Consider the following 19081-nt stretch of genomic DNA (forward strand, 5'->3'; position numbering starts at 1 on the left):
AGATGTCCAGCGCAGCTCTGGATGAAACACCAGGAACCTAAAGTTCCTTTGACCACGGCCATACAACCCGGAAGAGTCATCAGCACCTATCACACCCGGTCGTGAAAGCTTTCATTGTATGATCGTTTAATTATTGACTTTGGAGTAGTTTGTAGTTCAACTCTGACTGACGGGTCAAAGCGAGGCTAGCGACCCTAATTTGTACTAATTTTACGTATGCAACAGTGCATTTCCTAATCAATATGCGGAGCACAGACTACGCCACTGTGCAAGGTTTGTGTCCGCTGCCATGACTGACACTTGGCGCGACATGATACAACTTCCGAGGACGTAACGGTTCAACCATACCTCTTGTGAATTTTTACAACTACATGTATTCTTCCGCAGGCCTACTTACCGTGTGTGGCGGAGGGTACTTGTGATACTACTATCTTTTCCCCCTTACCTGTTCCGTTCACGAAAGGAGCATGGGAAAATTGACTGTCGGTATAACTTCATTTGAGCTCTAATTTTTCTGACTTCCTCGTCGCGGTCATTTCGCGTCAGTCTTCTCGGAATGTGCTCCCTCGGAATTTCAATGATAAACCTCTCAGTGGTCGAAAACGCTTCCCTTTTTAGGGTTAGCCACTGGAGTTAGACGATTTTCTCCGTAACGTTCTCCTTCTGAGTAAAGAATCTCCTGAGGAAACGCGCCGCTCTACGTTGCAACTTCTCTATCTCTTCTATTAATGCTACTTGGAAGGGCCCCAGACGGATAAGAAATATTAAATGTTTCTTAAGAAACATGAATTACATGTTCTTGAAACTCTTCAAATGAATCACACCTTGGGATACGAATTACCTACAATTTGTTATACATCTTCTCCACAGAAAATGTTTCATACAAAAGCATGCTTACCACAGCTGTTTGTTTGAAGATGTGAGGTTCCCGGTCCTTCCACCTCGTTCTCTCCCCCACCCACACTCCGAACCCAAGGAGCGCAGCTATTGGCCGATGCTTCTAAATGCCGAATCTCTGGTTAGAAATTGTTGCCACTATCTATGAACAACAGAAGGACGAACATTTAACCTACTAGCCACCTTCAACTTCTGTTATTTCTTGTCTGCTAATCATAAAACGAAATTCACAGGACACTATACCTGGAAACTGAACATGCCGGATACGAACAGCAAAGTGTGAGACGACCTCTCTGTTAATCTAACTTGACTTGAGTCATTAAAGAATAATTCAGGTCTTCAAATGGTGCAAAACTCTAACAGCCATCGAGGGATATGCTAGTTACAGCACGGTTTCTCACGTTTCTAGTCTATGAACAAATTTTTAATTATGATTCACGTACATGAGCAAATAATATTTTACAGAAGTTGTCAGTCATCGTATCGTTAGCCGATTGGCGTGGAGATCGTAACAGTTAATTGTATATTGCTCCGAAATTTCACAGACGTAATGCAGTCTTCTGCTATACTATTGCTACAAGAGGTTGTTAATACACAGTGTAACAGCACGATTACTTGCGAGGAAAATAGATGCAAGTACAATATTACGTGCTGAAGTAAGTAATTGAGAAACTGAGGATATTTAGATAATTATTAAGTTGAACAAAGGATATGACTTCAGATGGCTTTGAGCACTATGGGACTTAACTTCTAAGGTCATCAGTCCCCTAGAACTTAGAACTATTTAAACCTGACTAACCTAAGGACATCACACACATCCATGCCCGAGGCAGGATTCGAACCTGCGACCGTAACGGTCGCTCGGTTCCAGATAGTAGCGTCTAGAACCGCTCGGTCACGCCGAACAAAGGATATTTTGGACAAGATGTTAGTAATAATTACTGTGGCAACAGGGAGCAAAAGCAAGCGGTCGGAATGTACTAAACAACACAATTTCCTTTGTACAGTGTAATTTACTGAACGACTGGTTTCGGATGTTAAGCTTCCACACTAAGCAAAAAGTACGGACATTAGGAGCACCCTTATCAATTTAAAATTCTTATCTGAGCAAATGATGAAGGGTTCCCCACTTCCACTCCATTGAATTCAACATTTTTGCTACTGTTAAGTATAGGGGAACATCATTATTATGTAACTTAGCAGTTCAACAGCGTCAAAGGTAGCAGAGAAAATAATACACGTAGTTCACACAGATTGGGATCACAGATATATTCGCTATACACAAACGTAAACTGTTCACTGCAAGAGATATCTCGGATGACAGAATTCGTTTGGGGTGCCCACAACGAATGTTGATATTAGTCATAACCTAGGGACCCCTAGATCAACTTTAGTCGATGCTTTCTCTCTCTCTCTCTCTCTCTCTCTCTCTCTCTCTCTCTCTCTCTATCTATCTATCTATCTATCTCCGCTGTAGTGATGGATTTAGTAATAGTCCACACTGTGAGGATAATTTACGTACATTGTATTTATTAGCTATAAAATAATTGCACCTTAATGTGGCATTCAAAGTTATTGACATAGAAAAGGACTAGGTTTGCTAGGTGCTGGAAGGCAATTAGAAATACATTACAATTGCTTTTCCTCTCACACAATATTCTTGTTAGGACCACGGATACTCTTTAACACGTATTCTGACGTAACTGATATTACAAATGCTACTGTTACAAAAGAAAGTAATGAAATACCAATTATATTCCTGAAAATACCACAGTCGTATTGGTCGTATTGTAGAGTATTGATTATTATTTTGAGGCAAACAGAAAATAGGCAGTCTGAATTGTTCTGGAGCGGCTTAGTGCAGGTCATCAGCAGGTGGCGAATGGTATGTCGCAGGCGCGGACGTTGCGTTGCGTGGGATGATGGTACTAGCGGCAGCTGTTGAGTGCAGCATGGCGGCTTGGTTTAACTATACCTGGATCGGAATAATAAAGTGACTGACAGCTACTTGCTTACGTGATAGCTACCATAGCAATAGGAAATCAGAGAATGTGCTTGGTCACGCCTTCTGTTCATCATTGCCATTTCGCTCTCAAACCTAAGGTGCCCGTGGCCACAGTCAGTTGCATTTCACGCTTGCGGCCGGTTACGCAACAACTGTAATTCGTTTTTGTTGTTTTCCAATGTATGTTTATCTTACGAGAGACAATTCCTTCAGTTAGAAGCAGAAGTGCGCAGAAAAGTGGTAAGGCTACGGCCACCCTGATAATCAAATAATTTTTTTTATATTTTATAATTGTAACGACTTTAGACTTTACGTATTGTACTCTTCATTTATTGAATTCTGTACCATTTTATAGTTGACGAATATGTGTAGACTTACAGTGACGACATCTAACGAGCTTATGACACAAACATAAGCGCATGTACTGCAGCATGACTCCACCGTCACTGTGGCCTAGGTTAGACCCTATTTCAAATATGTGCTATGCAGATTTCCACATCCATGAAAGAAACAATTTTTTAGGTATGGCATATTTTGTTGTTTTACAATTTAAACTGTCTGGTAGTTGTATTTCATTTTGTCATGCTTTGCTGCTGATCTAAACATGGTCATTTCTGACTGAACCCTGTTATCTAAGGACCAAGCGTTTTGTGATCACTGACGGAGATATAAGAAATTTATTCTAAAAATAGAATACTACACTTTAATGGTCAGCTGAGAATGTGTCATGCATGGAAGCGCTCAACGGTTGGTGCCGCGGTCATATTGTGTAAGCGGACAAACATGAACCGACAACATTGCCCCCTCTCGCGCTCAACTGCAAATCACTTTCTTATTGTCATCGAAGTATAGCACAACCATCTCTTAGCTGTGACTCTTGCTGACGATCATCGTTTACATAACACAACAAATTCTTCCACGGCCTCTTAACACATTTACTGAGCGATATGGCCGTCCTGATTTAGATTTTTCGTGATTTCCCTAAATCGCATCAGGCAAATGCCAGGATGGTTCTTTCGAAAGGGCAGGGCCGATTTTCCTCCCCATCCTTCCCTAATCCGAGCTTGTGCTGCGTCTCTAATGACTAATCTCCTTCTCCTTCTTAGCACATTTTGAAATGTCTTACATCAGGCCCAGCTAGGAAGTCTATTACGAAGCCCACCATCCGCTAGGAGTATCTGTTTCCTAGCATTGTGCAAAACTTGATGTAGCCGTGTCCCTCCATTTAATTGGTTTTCTCAGATTCTCCGTCTCACCAATTGACTTATGTGATAGCGACTTCCGTGGCGGTAGTGTCACGCCTTTTTTCCAACGATAAAAGAAACACAAGCGAAGAACGTTCCTCTCTAGGTGCATCGCTAAATAATGTTGAATGCTGTTTAGTTTCCACATCTCTAAAGACTGTATTCTTCAAAGTCATCAGTTTGTCTCCTTTTTCGAGTACCATCTTTATTGCCCAAATATTGCCTAGACCTAGTGGCAAAAACATGTGCTGGATTCATGTTCTGTCCTCCCGGTGCTATGGGCGGGGTGGGGACTCCTGAAGATCCAGGCGGCTTACGGTCCCTTCTGGGCAGCACTTCATATCTTCTGAAAAAGAAGTGACGCTCATGCAGCTTATTTCTTTGCACCAAAAAAAAAATTGCTGGTGATAAGTCATAAATATAAGATTTTTTCAGTTAGCAACATATCGTTTTTAAGCCGTCTTCTGCTAATTATAAGCGTGACTGAGACGCACTGGCCATTGCACCCCTCACACCGCAGTCAGTTCGTAATCGATATGAATCCATCAGCTTCCATCAGCTTTTTTTTTTTTTTTTTTTTACTTGCTTATGAGGAACTGGATCCAGCATGGACTTTTAAAGGGAACGTGTGATGGAAATACTATTTGCGAGATTTGCATTACAGACTTCTCACACCTCAAACCTCGGCATTGCTGACGTGCTACTCCCTCGCAGTCTTGGAAATTTGGCCGTCAACAGACGTATCGCTTAAGTCAGCAGCATTGTGAAAGTAAGTCTCGGAACTGGATAGAATTAACTTACCTAGTCAGAGTCACTATGAGACTTGAGAAAGTAAGGGTCCATTAATAAGTGTTATATGAAATTTCATTTTCCTTGAAATATTCTGAAATTTTGTGTACTAGTCAACTGGTTTTGTTAAGATTTTGTAACTCAAATAAAGATACAAGAAATATGTAATTTCCGAAATAATTAACGTCCTAATAAAAATTTTAAAGATATATTTTAACTTTCATTATTTCCAGTTGGCATACGTATCACATTATGCATTCAACTGTCCTAATCGTGTGCAAGTGCATAGTTTAGTTAATTTAGCACACTAAAATAGCTGATTCGTAATCGACGGCGCCCGACTCACGAAACTCAATCAGAAAATTTAGTTCTAATTTGACATTCGTAGAGAAACTACAGGCCACGTGAAATATTCTGGTCCTATGTAAAATCGCTAAGCGGGTATAGCGCTCCCATTCAACCCGTTGTTGACTAATCTGATGTGGCAGTTAAAGACAGCAGAAGGAAACCCGAAGTTCTAAATTCTGCGGTCAAGAAATCGACACACAGGAGAATCGTGTAAACATGCCGTCATTTGACCATGTGACATACTTGTATGGATGATATAGTGGTAAGCATGCCTGGCGTAGAAAAATGGCTTTTGGATTTGAAAGCAAACAAGTCACCAGATCCTGATGGAATCCCAATTTGGTTTTACAAAGAGTACTCTACGACACTGCCCCCTTACCTAGCTCGCATTTATCGTCAATCTCTCGCCCAGCATAAAGTCCCAAACGACTGGAAAAAAGTGCAAGTGACTCCAGTACATAAGGAGAGTAAAACAATGAACCCGCAAACTTACAGACCAATATGCCGAACTTCAGTCCACGAATCAGTGTGGTTTTGGAAAGCATAGCTCGTGCGAAATTCAGTTTGCCCTTTTCTCACATGAAATACTGTGAACTATCGATTAAGGGCAACAGGCATATTCCATATTTCTAGATTTCAGGAAAGCATTTGACACGGAGCCCCGTTGCAGACTGTTAACGACGGTACGAGCATATGGAAGAAGTTCTTAGATATGTGAGTGGCTCGGAGATTTCTTAAGTAACAGAACCGAGTATTTTGTACTCGACGGCGAATATTAATCAGAGACCAGGGTATCGTAAGGAGTGCTCCAAGCTAGTGTGACAGGACCGCTGTTGTTCACTATATACAGTACATAGATGATGTAGTGGAGAGGGCGGGCACCAATCTGTGGTTGTTTGCTGATGATGCTTTGGTTCACATTAAGTTGTCGATGTTGAGTGACTGTAGGAAGATACCAGGCAACTTAGACTTCTGGGAACTTAGACAAAATTTCACCAAAGCGATATTCTTCGGACATGGGGGAGATACAGAGAGAGAAAGGAACTGACGATGTTATGACTCGCTGAGGCCGCCCAAGGGCTACTACTGCAGTGGATGATCGCTATCTACGGATTATGGCTCGGAGGAACCCTGACAGCAACGCCATCATGTTGGATAATGCTTCTTGTGCAGCCACAGAACGTCGTGTTACGACTGAAACTCTGCGCAATAGGCTGCATGATGAGCAACTTCCCTCCCGACGTCCATGGCGAGGTCCATCTTCGCAACCACGACACCATGTAGCACGGTACAGATGGGCCCAACAACATGAAGAATGGACCACTCAGGATTGGCATCACGTTCTCTTCACCAATTAATGTCGCATATGCCTTCAATCAGACAATCGTCGGAGATGTGTTTGGAGGTAACCCGGTCAGGCTGAACGCCTTAGACAAACTGTCCAGTGAGTGCGGCAAGTTGGAGGTTCCCTGCTGTTTTGGGGTGGCATTATGTAGGGCCGACGTACGCTGCTGTTGGTCATGGAAGGCGCTGTAACGGCTGAACGATACGTGAAGGACACCCTCCAACCGATAGTGCAACCATACCGGCAGTATATTGGCGAGACATTCGTCTTCGTGGGCGACAGACAATTGGCGCCCCCACCGTGCACATCTTGCGAATGACTTCCTTCAGGATAACGACATCGCTCGACTAGAGTGGTCAGCATGTTCTCCAGACATGAACCCTATCGGACATGCCTGGGATAGATTGAAAAGGGCTGTTTGTGGAAGACGTTACCCCACCAATCACTCTGAGGGATCTACGCCGAATCGCCGTTGAGTAGTGGGATAATGTGGACCAACTTGTGGATAGATTGCCACGATGAACACATGCATGCATCAAATCAAGAGGACGTGCTACTGGGTATTACGGAAATCTCGACCACCACCTTTGAAGATCTCGCTGTATGGTGGTACAACATGCAATTTGAGGTTTTCATGAGCAATAAAAAAGGCGGAAATGATGTTTATGTTAATCTATATTCCAATTTTCTGTACAGGTTCCGGAACTCTCGGAACCGAGGTGATGCAAAACTTTTTTTGATGTGTGTATTAGAGCACCAACCTGCGTCCACTGTGAACACGAGAAACCTTGAGTAATCTTCTGTATATCTTCTCACAAAAGCTAACCATCCTCCGTATACTAGATTGTCATCCTAAATAGTACCGAACTTAGAACCTGGAATCGGATGATTTGACGTAATACTGGCCAACCCAGAGAGTGCTTCACTGTCTAGACGTTAGAAAAAGCTTGTAGCGAATATTCTATTTAAATTTGACTTTGTTGTGTTCGATTATTTTTGCTAATCAGGACGTAATACGTTATCTGGACAATTTGTCATGTCACACTCTATGTAAATCGCTGTGCTTCATTGACAATAATACAGGAAATAAACCAATTTCTTACAGCTAAATATCGATGTTCTCTGTAGTAGAATAAGCGTCCACTCCTACCACATTAATTTATTTTAGTGACGCTAACGCACTTCGGGGTGTTTTTGCTGATGTCTGAAGAATGTGAAAAGGAGAGGGGTGTCAGATAATGGTGACACCGCCAGGATGGCAACTGTTCTGCCAGCATGGCAATTAGTCAAATTAGAAGGAGTAATTAAATATTGCTTTTAAGAATTCAGAAATTTTTTTTGAAAAAAAGTGATAATCTTACTCAATATATGTATCAGTATAGTTGTTAGATTATTGTAAATGTGTGATCCACAGAGTAGAAAAAGTTGTATTAACGAGTAAAGAAAATTGTTTGTGTTTTTGAGTAAAAGTGACTTGTGATTGGTCTTTCTGGCGCGCGCGAAGTTATCCACGGCGTTGTTGAGTTGTTTGAGTACCCACAGACTGTGAACGGTGTTGATAATGATGAATTCATGTCGCAAGAGACTTTCTATGATACTTTGGAGACGTGTCAGGTCGTATAACTTCATGCTGACTAGAGCTCACGCACCCGCAATTCGTGAAAGACAGAGGTTAGTTGCCAGCCTGAGTGACCGAGCGGTTCTAGGCGCCACAGTCTGGAACCGCGCGACCGCTACGGTCGCAGGTTCGAATCCTGCCTCGGGCATGGATGTGTATCATGTCCTTAGGTTAGTTAGGTTTAAGTAGTTCTAAGTTCTAGGGGACTGATGACCTCAGAAGTAAAGTCCCATAGTGCTCAGAGCCATTTGAACCATTTTGAACAGAGGTCAGTTACACGGTCTGAGATGGCGGGCGGACGTAGATCATCGTATACAGGGAAAACTGAAGATCTTTATAGGATGAAAAATGACGTACAAGGAAATGTATCGAGCGAGCGTCACAAAACCGAAGTGACAATGGGAAGGGAACGGAGACAGTTTCGCAATCGATATCTAGGGTTGAGAAGGTACAAAATCGGGCAGATGACAGATCTATTGGTTCAGAAAAGAAAATCAGATGACGCGCAACTTTGGTACGTTTAACGAAATGTTATAATTCTGAATCAAAAGGGACAGTTTTCTACGGAAAGAATTTGCGTAAGTGCGCCAGTACTATGCACAAAAGTCGGTGAAACGTCACATGAAAGACGCGAACGGCAAAATTTACACCATATGGTGACAGATGACGATGACGAAGCGTCTGATAGTGTGTTCGCAATGTTGAAGCAACTCACTACTGTTGTCAAGCAAACAGATGAAACGATGAGAGCAGGGTTAGTAGACTTAAAAACAGAAACAAATGCAGGGTTGGCGGCTTTAAAAACTAAAACGGTTAATTTAAAAATCAAAACGAGTGCAGGTTTAGCTGCCACAAATGCTGCTTTAAATGGTCTCAAAATTGAAACCAATGCTGGGTTTCAAAAAAGTTCGCAAAGATCAGCAAAAAATGCGAACGGAGTTAATGAACAGTTTATGGAAATACGGGAAGGGACGAGAGACTCGCGCGAACTATTTCAATCGCTTATGAACGGTCAGAAAAAGATGAGTACTGACATTGACCAGGTGCAGGATACAGTATATAATGTCAACCAAATAGTTGATAATTTAGCACGTAAGGCGTCTATTAAGGCGCAACAAATCGTGGAATTACTTATGTCAGAAAACGTGTCACGCTAACCGCGTTAAAAACGTTCGATACACTCATTGTAAACATCGTCTCGAAAAATAAGCACCAGTATGAACAGCTTCGTACGGAACTGAAGCAATATATTGAGAACCGTACAGAAAGCAGAAGTGAGGCGACGGAATCGGTAGTATCATCTGACGTAGATGTAACCAAGCCCGTTATGCAATGTTCCGCGTCAGTTGCGGAAACGGAAAGAAGTCATGACATTCCACTTGTACGTCCAATAGATGTTGTGTCAGTAATTTCCGATCCGATGCAGAAATGAATGGTAGACGTACAGTTGAGAAAGTTGAGCGAAGCAGATAATGTGCTTTCACGCCCGACAATGGTGCTAGAAGCGGCAACTGCGCGCATACCAACGGAGCGGCAGCCGACCCCGTCCCCCTTTCCCCCACCCGGACGTACACAAATGACGCGACAACAGAGTAGTTTACTGCGCCACACGTACCAAATTCTCAATTTGCGATTTCCAGTACAACAGGCCAGATACCACAGGTCAATATGAAGCAGGTACAAGGACAAAACACATATCCAGTTATGGGAATTTGAGCGTATCATACAGTCCGATACACGAGGGAGGTTCGGTTGTAGATAATTGCACACCATTGCGTAGATGCGATACTAGATAGGACTCAAATATGTAGTCTCAGGATCCAAATGTGGCAGTACGAATAATGAAAAATATGACGCAAATGAAGGGAACGGAGATTGCTGCGATAACACAAATGCCATGTGGTGCCATAGTGAGATTTGACAATCAGTGACATTTGACAGTCAGAAGATTCCAGCATTACAAAGAAAACGGGTACAGCTTACAGCCCCGCACGTTTAGCCATCAATTCAAAACAGTTTACCAGAACATTGGCCACTTAGACATAAACTTGATTTCATTTATGGTCATATGGAAGGCACAATAGCGGAAACGATGCAAAGAGTCGCTGCAAACTTTCAGTCGTATGAACAATTCAGGTCTGCATTCTTGGAGCGATACTGGTCTGCGGAAACGCAAAATAAAGTAAAATACGAATTTCCACAGAAGAAGTCATTAGAAAATTCGGGAGAAAAGAAGCCACTTAGTCTTTTAGAAGAAATGACGAAAAAGAATCAGGGTTTAGACAACCCATACAATGATAGTGAACTGATACATATGTGCACAATGAGGTTACCCTTGCGTTATCAATAATCGTTAGTTGGCAGAGCTGGAGATGATATACAAGCATTTGAGGGGCAATTAAGAAAACCCGACTTTATCTTCAGTGAAGATGACGCGAAAAGAACAACGCGTAGTGAGAGAAACCAATGGTAGGGGGAATAATTTTTATCAGTGTGCCTTTAATACTGTTTACAAAGCTAATAGTAATCTTGAGAAAGGTAATCGTTTTGGGAGCAATAGTAATCGTCCGTGTCTATAGTTCTGACAACTCACAGAGGTCAAACAATAACTATGGTTTTGGTAAGGTGCGGAATTACAATAATGGCTTTGGTTCCAGAAATTATGGTGGTAGCTATAATTCGCGATAAGATCACTATGGAAACAAAGCAGGAAGGTTTAAAGGTTATCCACCACAAAACCCAAATTATTCGGGTGGAACTGAATTGCCTAGAACGTAGAAAGGTTGGGAGAATGAGGCTTCAGTAGGACAACGCACCCCAGATGAACTCGTACAGGAAGTCGATTTGAGGCCACCAAACACTGATAAGAAACAGAAATGACGAGATGAACCGTACGAAGACCAGTCACAAGGGATTAAATCGCTAAATGACGTTGACTTTATAATTGAATGTGTAAATAGACTTAGCTTCGATCAACAAGATTCTGAAGTAGGTTTAGGCGGTGATCAGATACAAATGCTGGGAGACAATTGACTCGCAATTGTCCGATGATGAGGAACAAGAGTTGTCAACAGTTAATGTGTGCATTTATACAAAAAATGATTATGACAAATTCTTGACGATTTTGTTCATTTATACGAAACTGAGAGAGAAAAAGTACTTGTGAAATCCCACCATGTCTCTAGCAAGAAAAAACATCAAAGCCATAAATTCTTTTTGGTATATAAAGGCCCTATGGAAGTAAGTAAGGTGGTTCATGATAATGCAGTCGAATTGCTTAACCCAAAATCAGGAAAATAATTGGGCTTGCACCATGTGAGTCACTTGAAAGTGTATAAAGGGTAAAGCAGTAAATATTAACTCCCCAAGAAAAATTAGATGTATCAGATATCCAAATTCCAATGAGAGTAAAATGTAGAAGTCAAAAACTAGCCGGCCACTGTGGCCGAGCGATTCTACGTGCTTCAGTCCTGGACTGCGCTGCTGCTACGGTCGCAGGGTCGAATCCTGCCTCGGTCATGGATGTGTGTGACATCCTTAGGTTAGTTAGATTAAAGTAGCGGACTGATAACCTCAGATGGTAAGTCCCATAGTGCTTAGAGCCATTTGAACTATTTTCAAAAACTAGGGAAGCTAAGAAAATCCATAGAAATAAAAATTTTTAATTTGTATTTATCTCATTAAAATAAATTGGTTAACTTTCTCTGTGTATGAAAAAGATAGTTGTGAAGGAAGAACTAAAGTACTCATTCTGAAGACGAAATGTGTTATGGGAAATGAGTAGAACTAAAAGAAAAAGACAGAGATTAGTGTGTGGATAGTTTGACGAAATAGTAGTAGATTCTCTCTTAAAATGTAGTTTAAAGTAGACAGAAGATGATTTTGTGGGCGAAAGGAAGTCACGAAATCATGTGTATCAAGTATTGTGTAAGAAGGAAGTATGTATTTGTGGTTTGTTCCGTCGTGGACCGTGAACATTTTGTTGAGGAGCTATTGATGGGAGTATGAGAAGTATTTATGAAATGTGGAAGTTACCACAACCTGATGTTGAAATGAGATGTTAGAGAAATGGGTTTAAGAGGTTCTTGGGAGATAAGAATAAAGAGATAGAATTGAATTATCGACGAAAGCAAGGAAGATGTTATTTCTTTGAAGTATGTAGCTAGAGGAATGTGAATTTAATGCAGGAATGATTTCAATAAGAAAGAGTAAGATAGAGGGAGAAAGTAACATAAAAGTTTACTGTTTATAAGAAGGTGATAGGGATAACTATAATTGATAAAAGTACAAACTCTAGAACAACGGAAATAGACAGTGGAGAAAGTTCTTAAAAGGGTGACAAGAATGAGAGATATACATTGTAATTTTAAGTTCCGTTGCAGTTTATGCTGAAAAAAAAAAGAGATTGCAGAGATAAAGAGGCCAGAGTCGGAGTTAAGGTGCGGAATTTTTATAGTATGATGTGCCTGTAATTAGAAAAAAAGGCAATACTAATACACTAACCTTCATTACCATCAATTTTGCTCTTACTGTACATCGTGATGACGATGAGGAAATCATTACCTTTATACTAATAGTGAAAAGAAGAAAGAAAGTGTACATATAGAATGGGGATAAAAGATGTTGTTCTGTTAAAATAGATGTAAAGTTATGAAGAGATTTAATGAGGAGAAACTTATATATAGATTTTAATACAGAATTTTTGTAAAGTCTCTTAGTATTTTAGTATTTGTGAAGTTTGCAATGTTTCTCAAGGGACAAGAGGTTTAATTTGATCATTTTTGCTTTGATAAAGTTTAGTAGAGCAACCGAAAAACTAAGATAGGTGGTAATAAGATGTAAATACGAGAAATTTGGGGATGCAAGATGGCCAAAGGTGTTCACAATGTTGTATTGTACACAAAGTCATCAAGAACAATGCACTGTCATCACGGTCAGATCGACAGCAGAACTGAGCAGAGCGGTTAGGCATGAGAGAAAGGAACACTGAGTGTGCGTGCTCGGCACGTCACCTTTGAAGATGACGAAATGAAGTGCCTTTGTGAAAACAACAGTCCAAGAGGATTATGCCTCTGTGGAAAAGTATGGGGATCTACGGCGAAACCTGCATAGAGTCGACATGTGACATGACGGGAACTTTATTCATGGGGAAGACATATACAACCTCCATAACAAAAGTTTTGCTAAAGTGACAGATACTTACCACTTCTGTCGCAAACTGTTTACAGCAACATAAGGAGATATGATGTACGTCCACCAAACTGGGTAGGAGGCAGACGTGTTACATCAATGCCAAACAAATGTTTGAATATACCGAAAGAAGAAGAGCGTGTTTCTGTAACCCAAGATACAGAACAGCTGAAATTATCGTCATACCTTACGGAATCCAGCAATTGTGGAACATTCCCTGAACACTCACGGGAGTAACCAAGAAAAGGAAGGATGTCCAATCTATCTCGAAGAACAACCGGATACAATAAAGGATACGCAACGATTTGAAACAAAATACTATAAGAATGGATTATACAATAACGAGGTTAAGAAGATCTTAAATCTCAATTACCAATCCAGAGAAGAACGAAGACACAGGTGAGAAGATAGCAAGATGCGACAAGAAAAGAAGATTCAATGCAGAAGATTAGGAAGAAAGAATAACTGGTCCAGAAGAAATCAAGAAAAATTTCTAAATTTCTTCCTATACAAGAATATTATTGCATTACCTACCAACAAAAAATCCATTTTTAACTGTTCTAGCAATACAAATCTCCAATATATTCCTTATGGCAAATTGCAAAACTTTCAAATGTAATACCGACAGATGAGAGATGACTATTCGTACAGTAAACGGGTGCGAAATGTCCGATTGGTTGAAATAAGCTCAGAAGGAGTAGAAGTAGCGAGATTACAGCGCAATTTTATGGTACGCGCTTTGCTATTGATTGGGTAGTTTCCAAGAAATGAAAGGAATGCTCTCCTCTGAACCAGCGTCAAGCGTAGAACAGGGTGCATCACGCTCTGCGCTACGCAAAAAGAGAAATTTTGTGTGAACACTACAGTCACTTTGGCTGACATGCAGCTAGAAATTTGCTGAGGAGTCGTTGAGCTTCGATAGCGAAGAAACGAAACAGCCACGTAGTAATTGTTCTTGCGAGAACTGAGAGGGTGTTAAAGTATACACGCTGTTCCATCGATGCGCGTGTGTATCGCCATATTTTACAGACTAGGGATTAGTGCATGTTTTCTCGCTCAACGGGAAACGTGGGGCAGTTTCAGCTGATAAAATGAGGAAGGATTTTCATTAGCTCTTTATAGGATTTTCACAGAGCGAGGGCAGCCATACAGACGACAACAAGTCGCAGCTAAAGGTAAATGATGCTGGCAGAGGCTTAAAAATATTAGATCACCAACTTGCATCCATTGTGAACACGAGCAACCTTGAGTAATCTTTTGCATATCTTGTCACAAAAGCTAACCATCCCCCGTAAACTTGATTGTAAACCTAAATAGTACCGAACTTAGAACATGGAATCGGATGATTTGACGTAATATTGGCCAACTCAGACAGTGCTTCACTGTATCAATGTAAGAAAAAGCTTGTACAGAACCTTCTATTTAAATTTGATAATGTTGTGTTTAGTATTATTTATGTTAATCAGAATGTAATACGTTATCTTGACAATATTCTTGAAATTGTCATGTCACACTCTACGTAAATCAGTGTGCTTATTTGACAATAATACAGTAAATAAACCAATTTCGTACAGCTAAACATTGATGTGCTCTGTCATAGAATAAGGGTCCACTCCTACCCCATTAATTTGCTGTAGTGACGCTAACGCACCCACGGGGTGTTTTCGCTGATGACTGATGAATGTGTAAAGGAGTGGAATGTCAGAGAAGGAAAATATAAATCTTTAATCTTAAATAATTTAATTTACCTTCAAGGGTTGTACCATAATAATGTTCCAAAGAGAAGAGTAGTCATGAAATGGGAGCTAATTTGGTGATAACGGAGTCGGCGGGGTTACCGAATAAAGCATAAAAATAGTCATTAAATATCTGCATACAACAGGGTTCAAAAGAAGAAGAAATGTTCTTCATGCACACACCTGGAAGAGCTAATTCCTTTATGGTTTGGCAGTGACTAATGTGCTGTTCTTGTGGTAGATCAAGGGATTTACCGCCAGTGGATGCCATTACTGAGAAAAGTCTGTCCAGATTACTGAAAGAGCCTCCATTTATGATTGACAGATTCCCGATCTCCTCACCACTGAATGTACTGACGTCTTCGCCCGAGAGAAATTTGTTGGACAAATCAGTAGGATGTGGACGATCATTAGTGTCGATTAAAAGAGATTTGGACGTATACTGCATCTCTGAAAGTCGCATATGTGTCTTTACTATCTCATGTCCGTATCTCTGTATGTAACGGGCATTTATACATCAGTCGAAGATCTAAAGCTCCGCATGCTCTCCTCATATGGTGGTTCCTCATATGTGAGCCACCTTATCACACAATCCTGTTTGCATAACCTACCTCTCATTTCGTCGACTATCTCCGTTTGTCAAGAGGGATGGGTCACATCCACATCTCTATTCTCTGAATCATTACGAAGTGCATGGAAGAAGTACTTTCTATTCCGCCATATATTAGGATATCATCCCATTTCATTATCTGAGGTCGTGGGGGAAGAATGACTTCTCGCACCTTTCTGTGCTAGATATTTCCTCCATATTTTCATATACACCAACTCTTCGGGATCAGTTCACTCTGAGACGCGTAAGAGGCGACATCAGTGCTGTATGCTGTTCTAAACGCTCCCTACTCGGCCGTGCTCGCCACGTGGGAATAGTCATAGTTTCGTGACAGTATTTGATCCATGCGCTCTGCCAAATCGTTAAAACTGCTGTGGAAGGCTCACCACCACTAACGGTGGCGACTACAGGCCCTCTGTTACACAAACTGAGCAATACCAGCCTTATAGTGTGGCATTGGATACTGGCACACTACACGCACACATCAGTGAAGTGACTAGTGACAGAATCATCGCGTCCCGCAACGCAGACACACCCCAACATGTTCCACCTGTCAGTGCAGCAAGAGACCTGCAGCCTTCGCAGAAACGACAACGGTACTACACGGACACGACGACCAGTGAGATGAAATGATTACACATCGCCGCCACCCAAGAAGAAACCATCACCCACCAACAAGCAAGTTGCAGTGCTAACTTACACACAACTACCGACAATGGGTCTTAAATCTTATTTGTTGAAAGTAGAGACAAAAACGTAGGCAGGCTCCATCAATGGCGCCAGGCAAACTTACTAAACGGGAATATGAGTCATTGTTGAAGCACATAGTCAATATTATGGCGTCAGGGAAAACCGTGTAAAAATTAGGACTACATCAGGATTAACTGCAAATGCCTTGGTGCAACATTATCTCTTACGCAAAGCAAATTTAAGACCTATATACCAAATTTCTTCATTACTAAAAAAACATCATCACTTATGTTGAAACCTCCCTTACAGGGAAAAATAGCTAAGGGAAACAACGTGTTGCTGCGAAGTTATTGTAGTTAGACGATTTAGTAAAACCCTAAACCTGAAGCGGCAAAAGATAAGAAAGCCATCATCAATTTGTGTTGTGAAATTTAGATTACAGTGGCCCCACAATTTGCTTACATTAATGGAGTACATTGTTCAGTGGATTGCCTTTCGAGAAGCTGTGTCTGAAATCAGGCGTTATACGAATACAGTTACTTCTCTCCCAAACATTCAGTGGCAGGGCACAGAATTCCCACCCCTTTCGACCCAACAGCGGCTCATTGCATATATCAGCACCACCATCTACACTCTGCAGCAACGAACCCAAGCCTTGACGACAAGGCCGCAGACGTCATGAACTGTGTCTCCAGTGGATTCACCGCCTATCCCTCCTGTAGTACGGCATGCCCTGCTACACCACCAACAACGTGTAAATTCTCTGGACCATAGAGTACCCCACCAAAGCGCGGTCGCCAAGGACCATATATATAATATATCGTTATGTTTCCGTTCGGTGAGGTTCAACAACCGTGAAGGATTTTTTAAAATACATTTTAAACATCAGCTGTTTATTTATCCCATTAGTAATCTAGCGGTTTCGGTTATTAACCATCATACAAGATGTAGGGTACAACAGATTAGTTAAAACATCCCATATTCCTTCGAAGCTGAACAATATCGAGATTGTTGGACCGAGACTCGAACTCGGGACCTTTGCCTTTCGCGGGCAAATGCTCTACCATCTGAGCTACCGAAGCACGACTCACGCCCGGTACTCACAGCTTTACTTCTGCCAGAATCTCGTCTCCTACCTTCCAAACTTTACAGAAGCTCTCCTGCGAAACTTGCAGAACTAGCACTCCTGAAAGAAGTTTTGCAAGTTTCGCAGGAGAGCTTCTGTAAAGTTTGGAAGGTAGGAGACGAGATACTGGCAGAAGTAAAATTGTCAGTACCAGCCGTGAGTCGTGCTTCGGTAGTTCAGATGGTAGAGCACTTGCCCTCGGGTCTCGGTCGGGCACACAGTTTTAATCTGCCAGGAAATTTCATATCAGCGCACACTCCACTGCAGAATGAAAATCTCATTCTGGAAACATCCCCTTGGCTGTGGCTAAGCCATGTCTCCGCAGTATCCTTTCTTTCAGGAGCGCTAGTTCTGCAAGTTTCGCAGGAGAGCTTCTGTAAAGTTTGGAAGGTAGGAGACGAGATACTGGCAGAAGTAAAATTGTCAGTACCAGCCGTGAGTCGTGCTTCGGTAGCTCAGATGGTAGAGCACTTGCCCGCGAAAGGCAAAGGTCCCGAGTTCGAGTCTCGGTCGGGCACACAGTTTTAATCTGCCAGGAAGTTTGATATCAGCGCACACTCCGCTACAGAGTGAAAATCTCATTCTGAATATCGAGATTACCCAGCGAAATTGTACCAACACCTGACACCTGTCAAGTGTCTGTACAGTTTCATTGGATCATCTCGATATTGTGGAACTTCAGAGGAATATGAGTTGCTTTTAACTAAATACCTGACAGTTGCTAGGTGTTTGTACAATTTCACTGGATAATCTCGATATTGTTCAGCTTAAAAGGAATATGGGATGCTTTTAATTAATCCTTTGTACCCTACATCCTGGATGATGGTTAATAGCCGAAACAGGTAGATGACTAGTGGAACAAATAAACAGATGATGGTTGAAACACATTTTATAGAAAACCAAATATATCAACCAGAACTCTGCTTTCTTCTTACTCCAATGGGTCCTAACTCCTCCCCACCACAATATCACAGTCCAACCCAGAAGAGGGACGTTGGAAATTACTTGGTTAACAACATTTGAAATATAATTATGTTATATCGTACCAGCACTAAAAACATATTTGATTTGGATTTCAATCCTAAATATGTTGACCTCACTCCTTACTCCCAAAAATGGTCTGTAAAATAATCCAGTGGAACGCAAGATCGCTCAGGAAAAACAATACAGCCTTCGAAATTTTCTGCTTGAAACTAAGATAGACATTTGTGCCTTCACTGAAACATGATTAAAACAGAACGATCTGTTCGCAGTCATGGGCTACTCTGTCGGTAGAGACGACAGAGATGAAGGCTACTGCGGAACGCCGGCCGCTGTGGCCGAGCGGTTCTAGGCGCTTCAGTCCGGAACCGCGCACCTGCAACGGTCGCAGATTCGAATCCTGCCTCGGGCATGGATGTGTATGATGTCCTTAGGTTAGTAAGGTTTAAGTAGTTCTAAGTCTAGGGGACTGATGACCTCAGATTTTAAGTCCCATAGTGCT

This window comes from Schistocerca serialis, chromosome 3, assembly GCF_023864345.2.
Source record: "Schistocerca serialis cubense isolate TAMUIC-IGC-003099 chromosome 3, iqSchSeri2.2, whole genome shotgun sequence".
In the NCBI taxonomy this organism is placed as follows: domain Eukaryota; kingdom Metazoa; phylum Arthropoda; class Insecta; order Orthoptera; family Acrididae; genus Schistocerca; species Schistocerca serialis.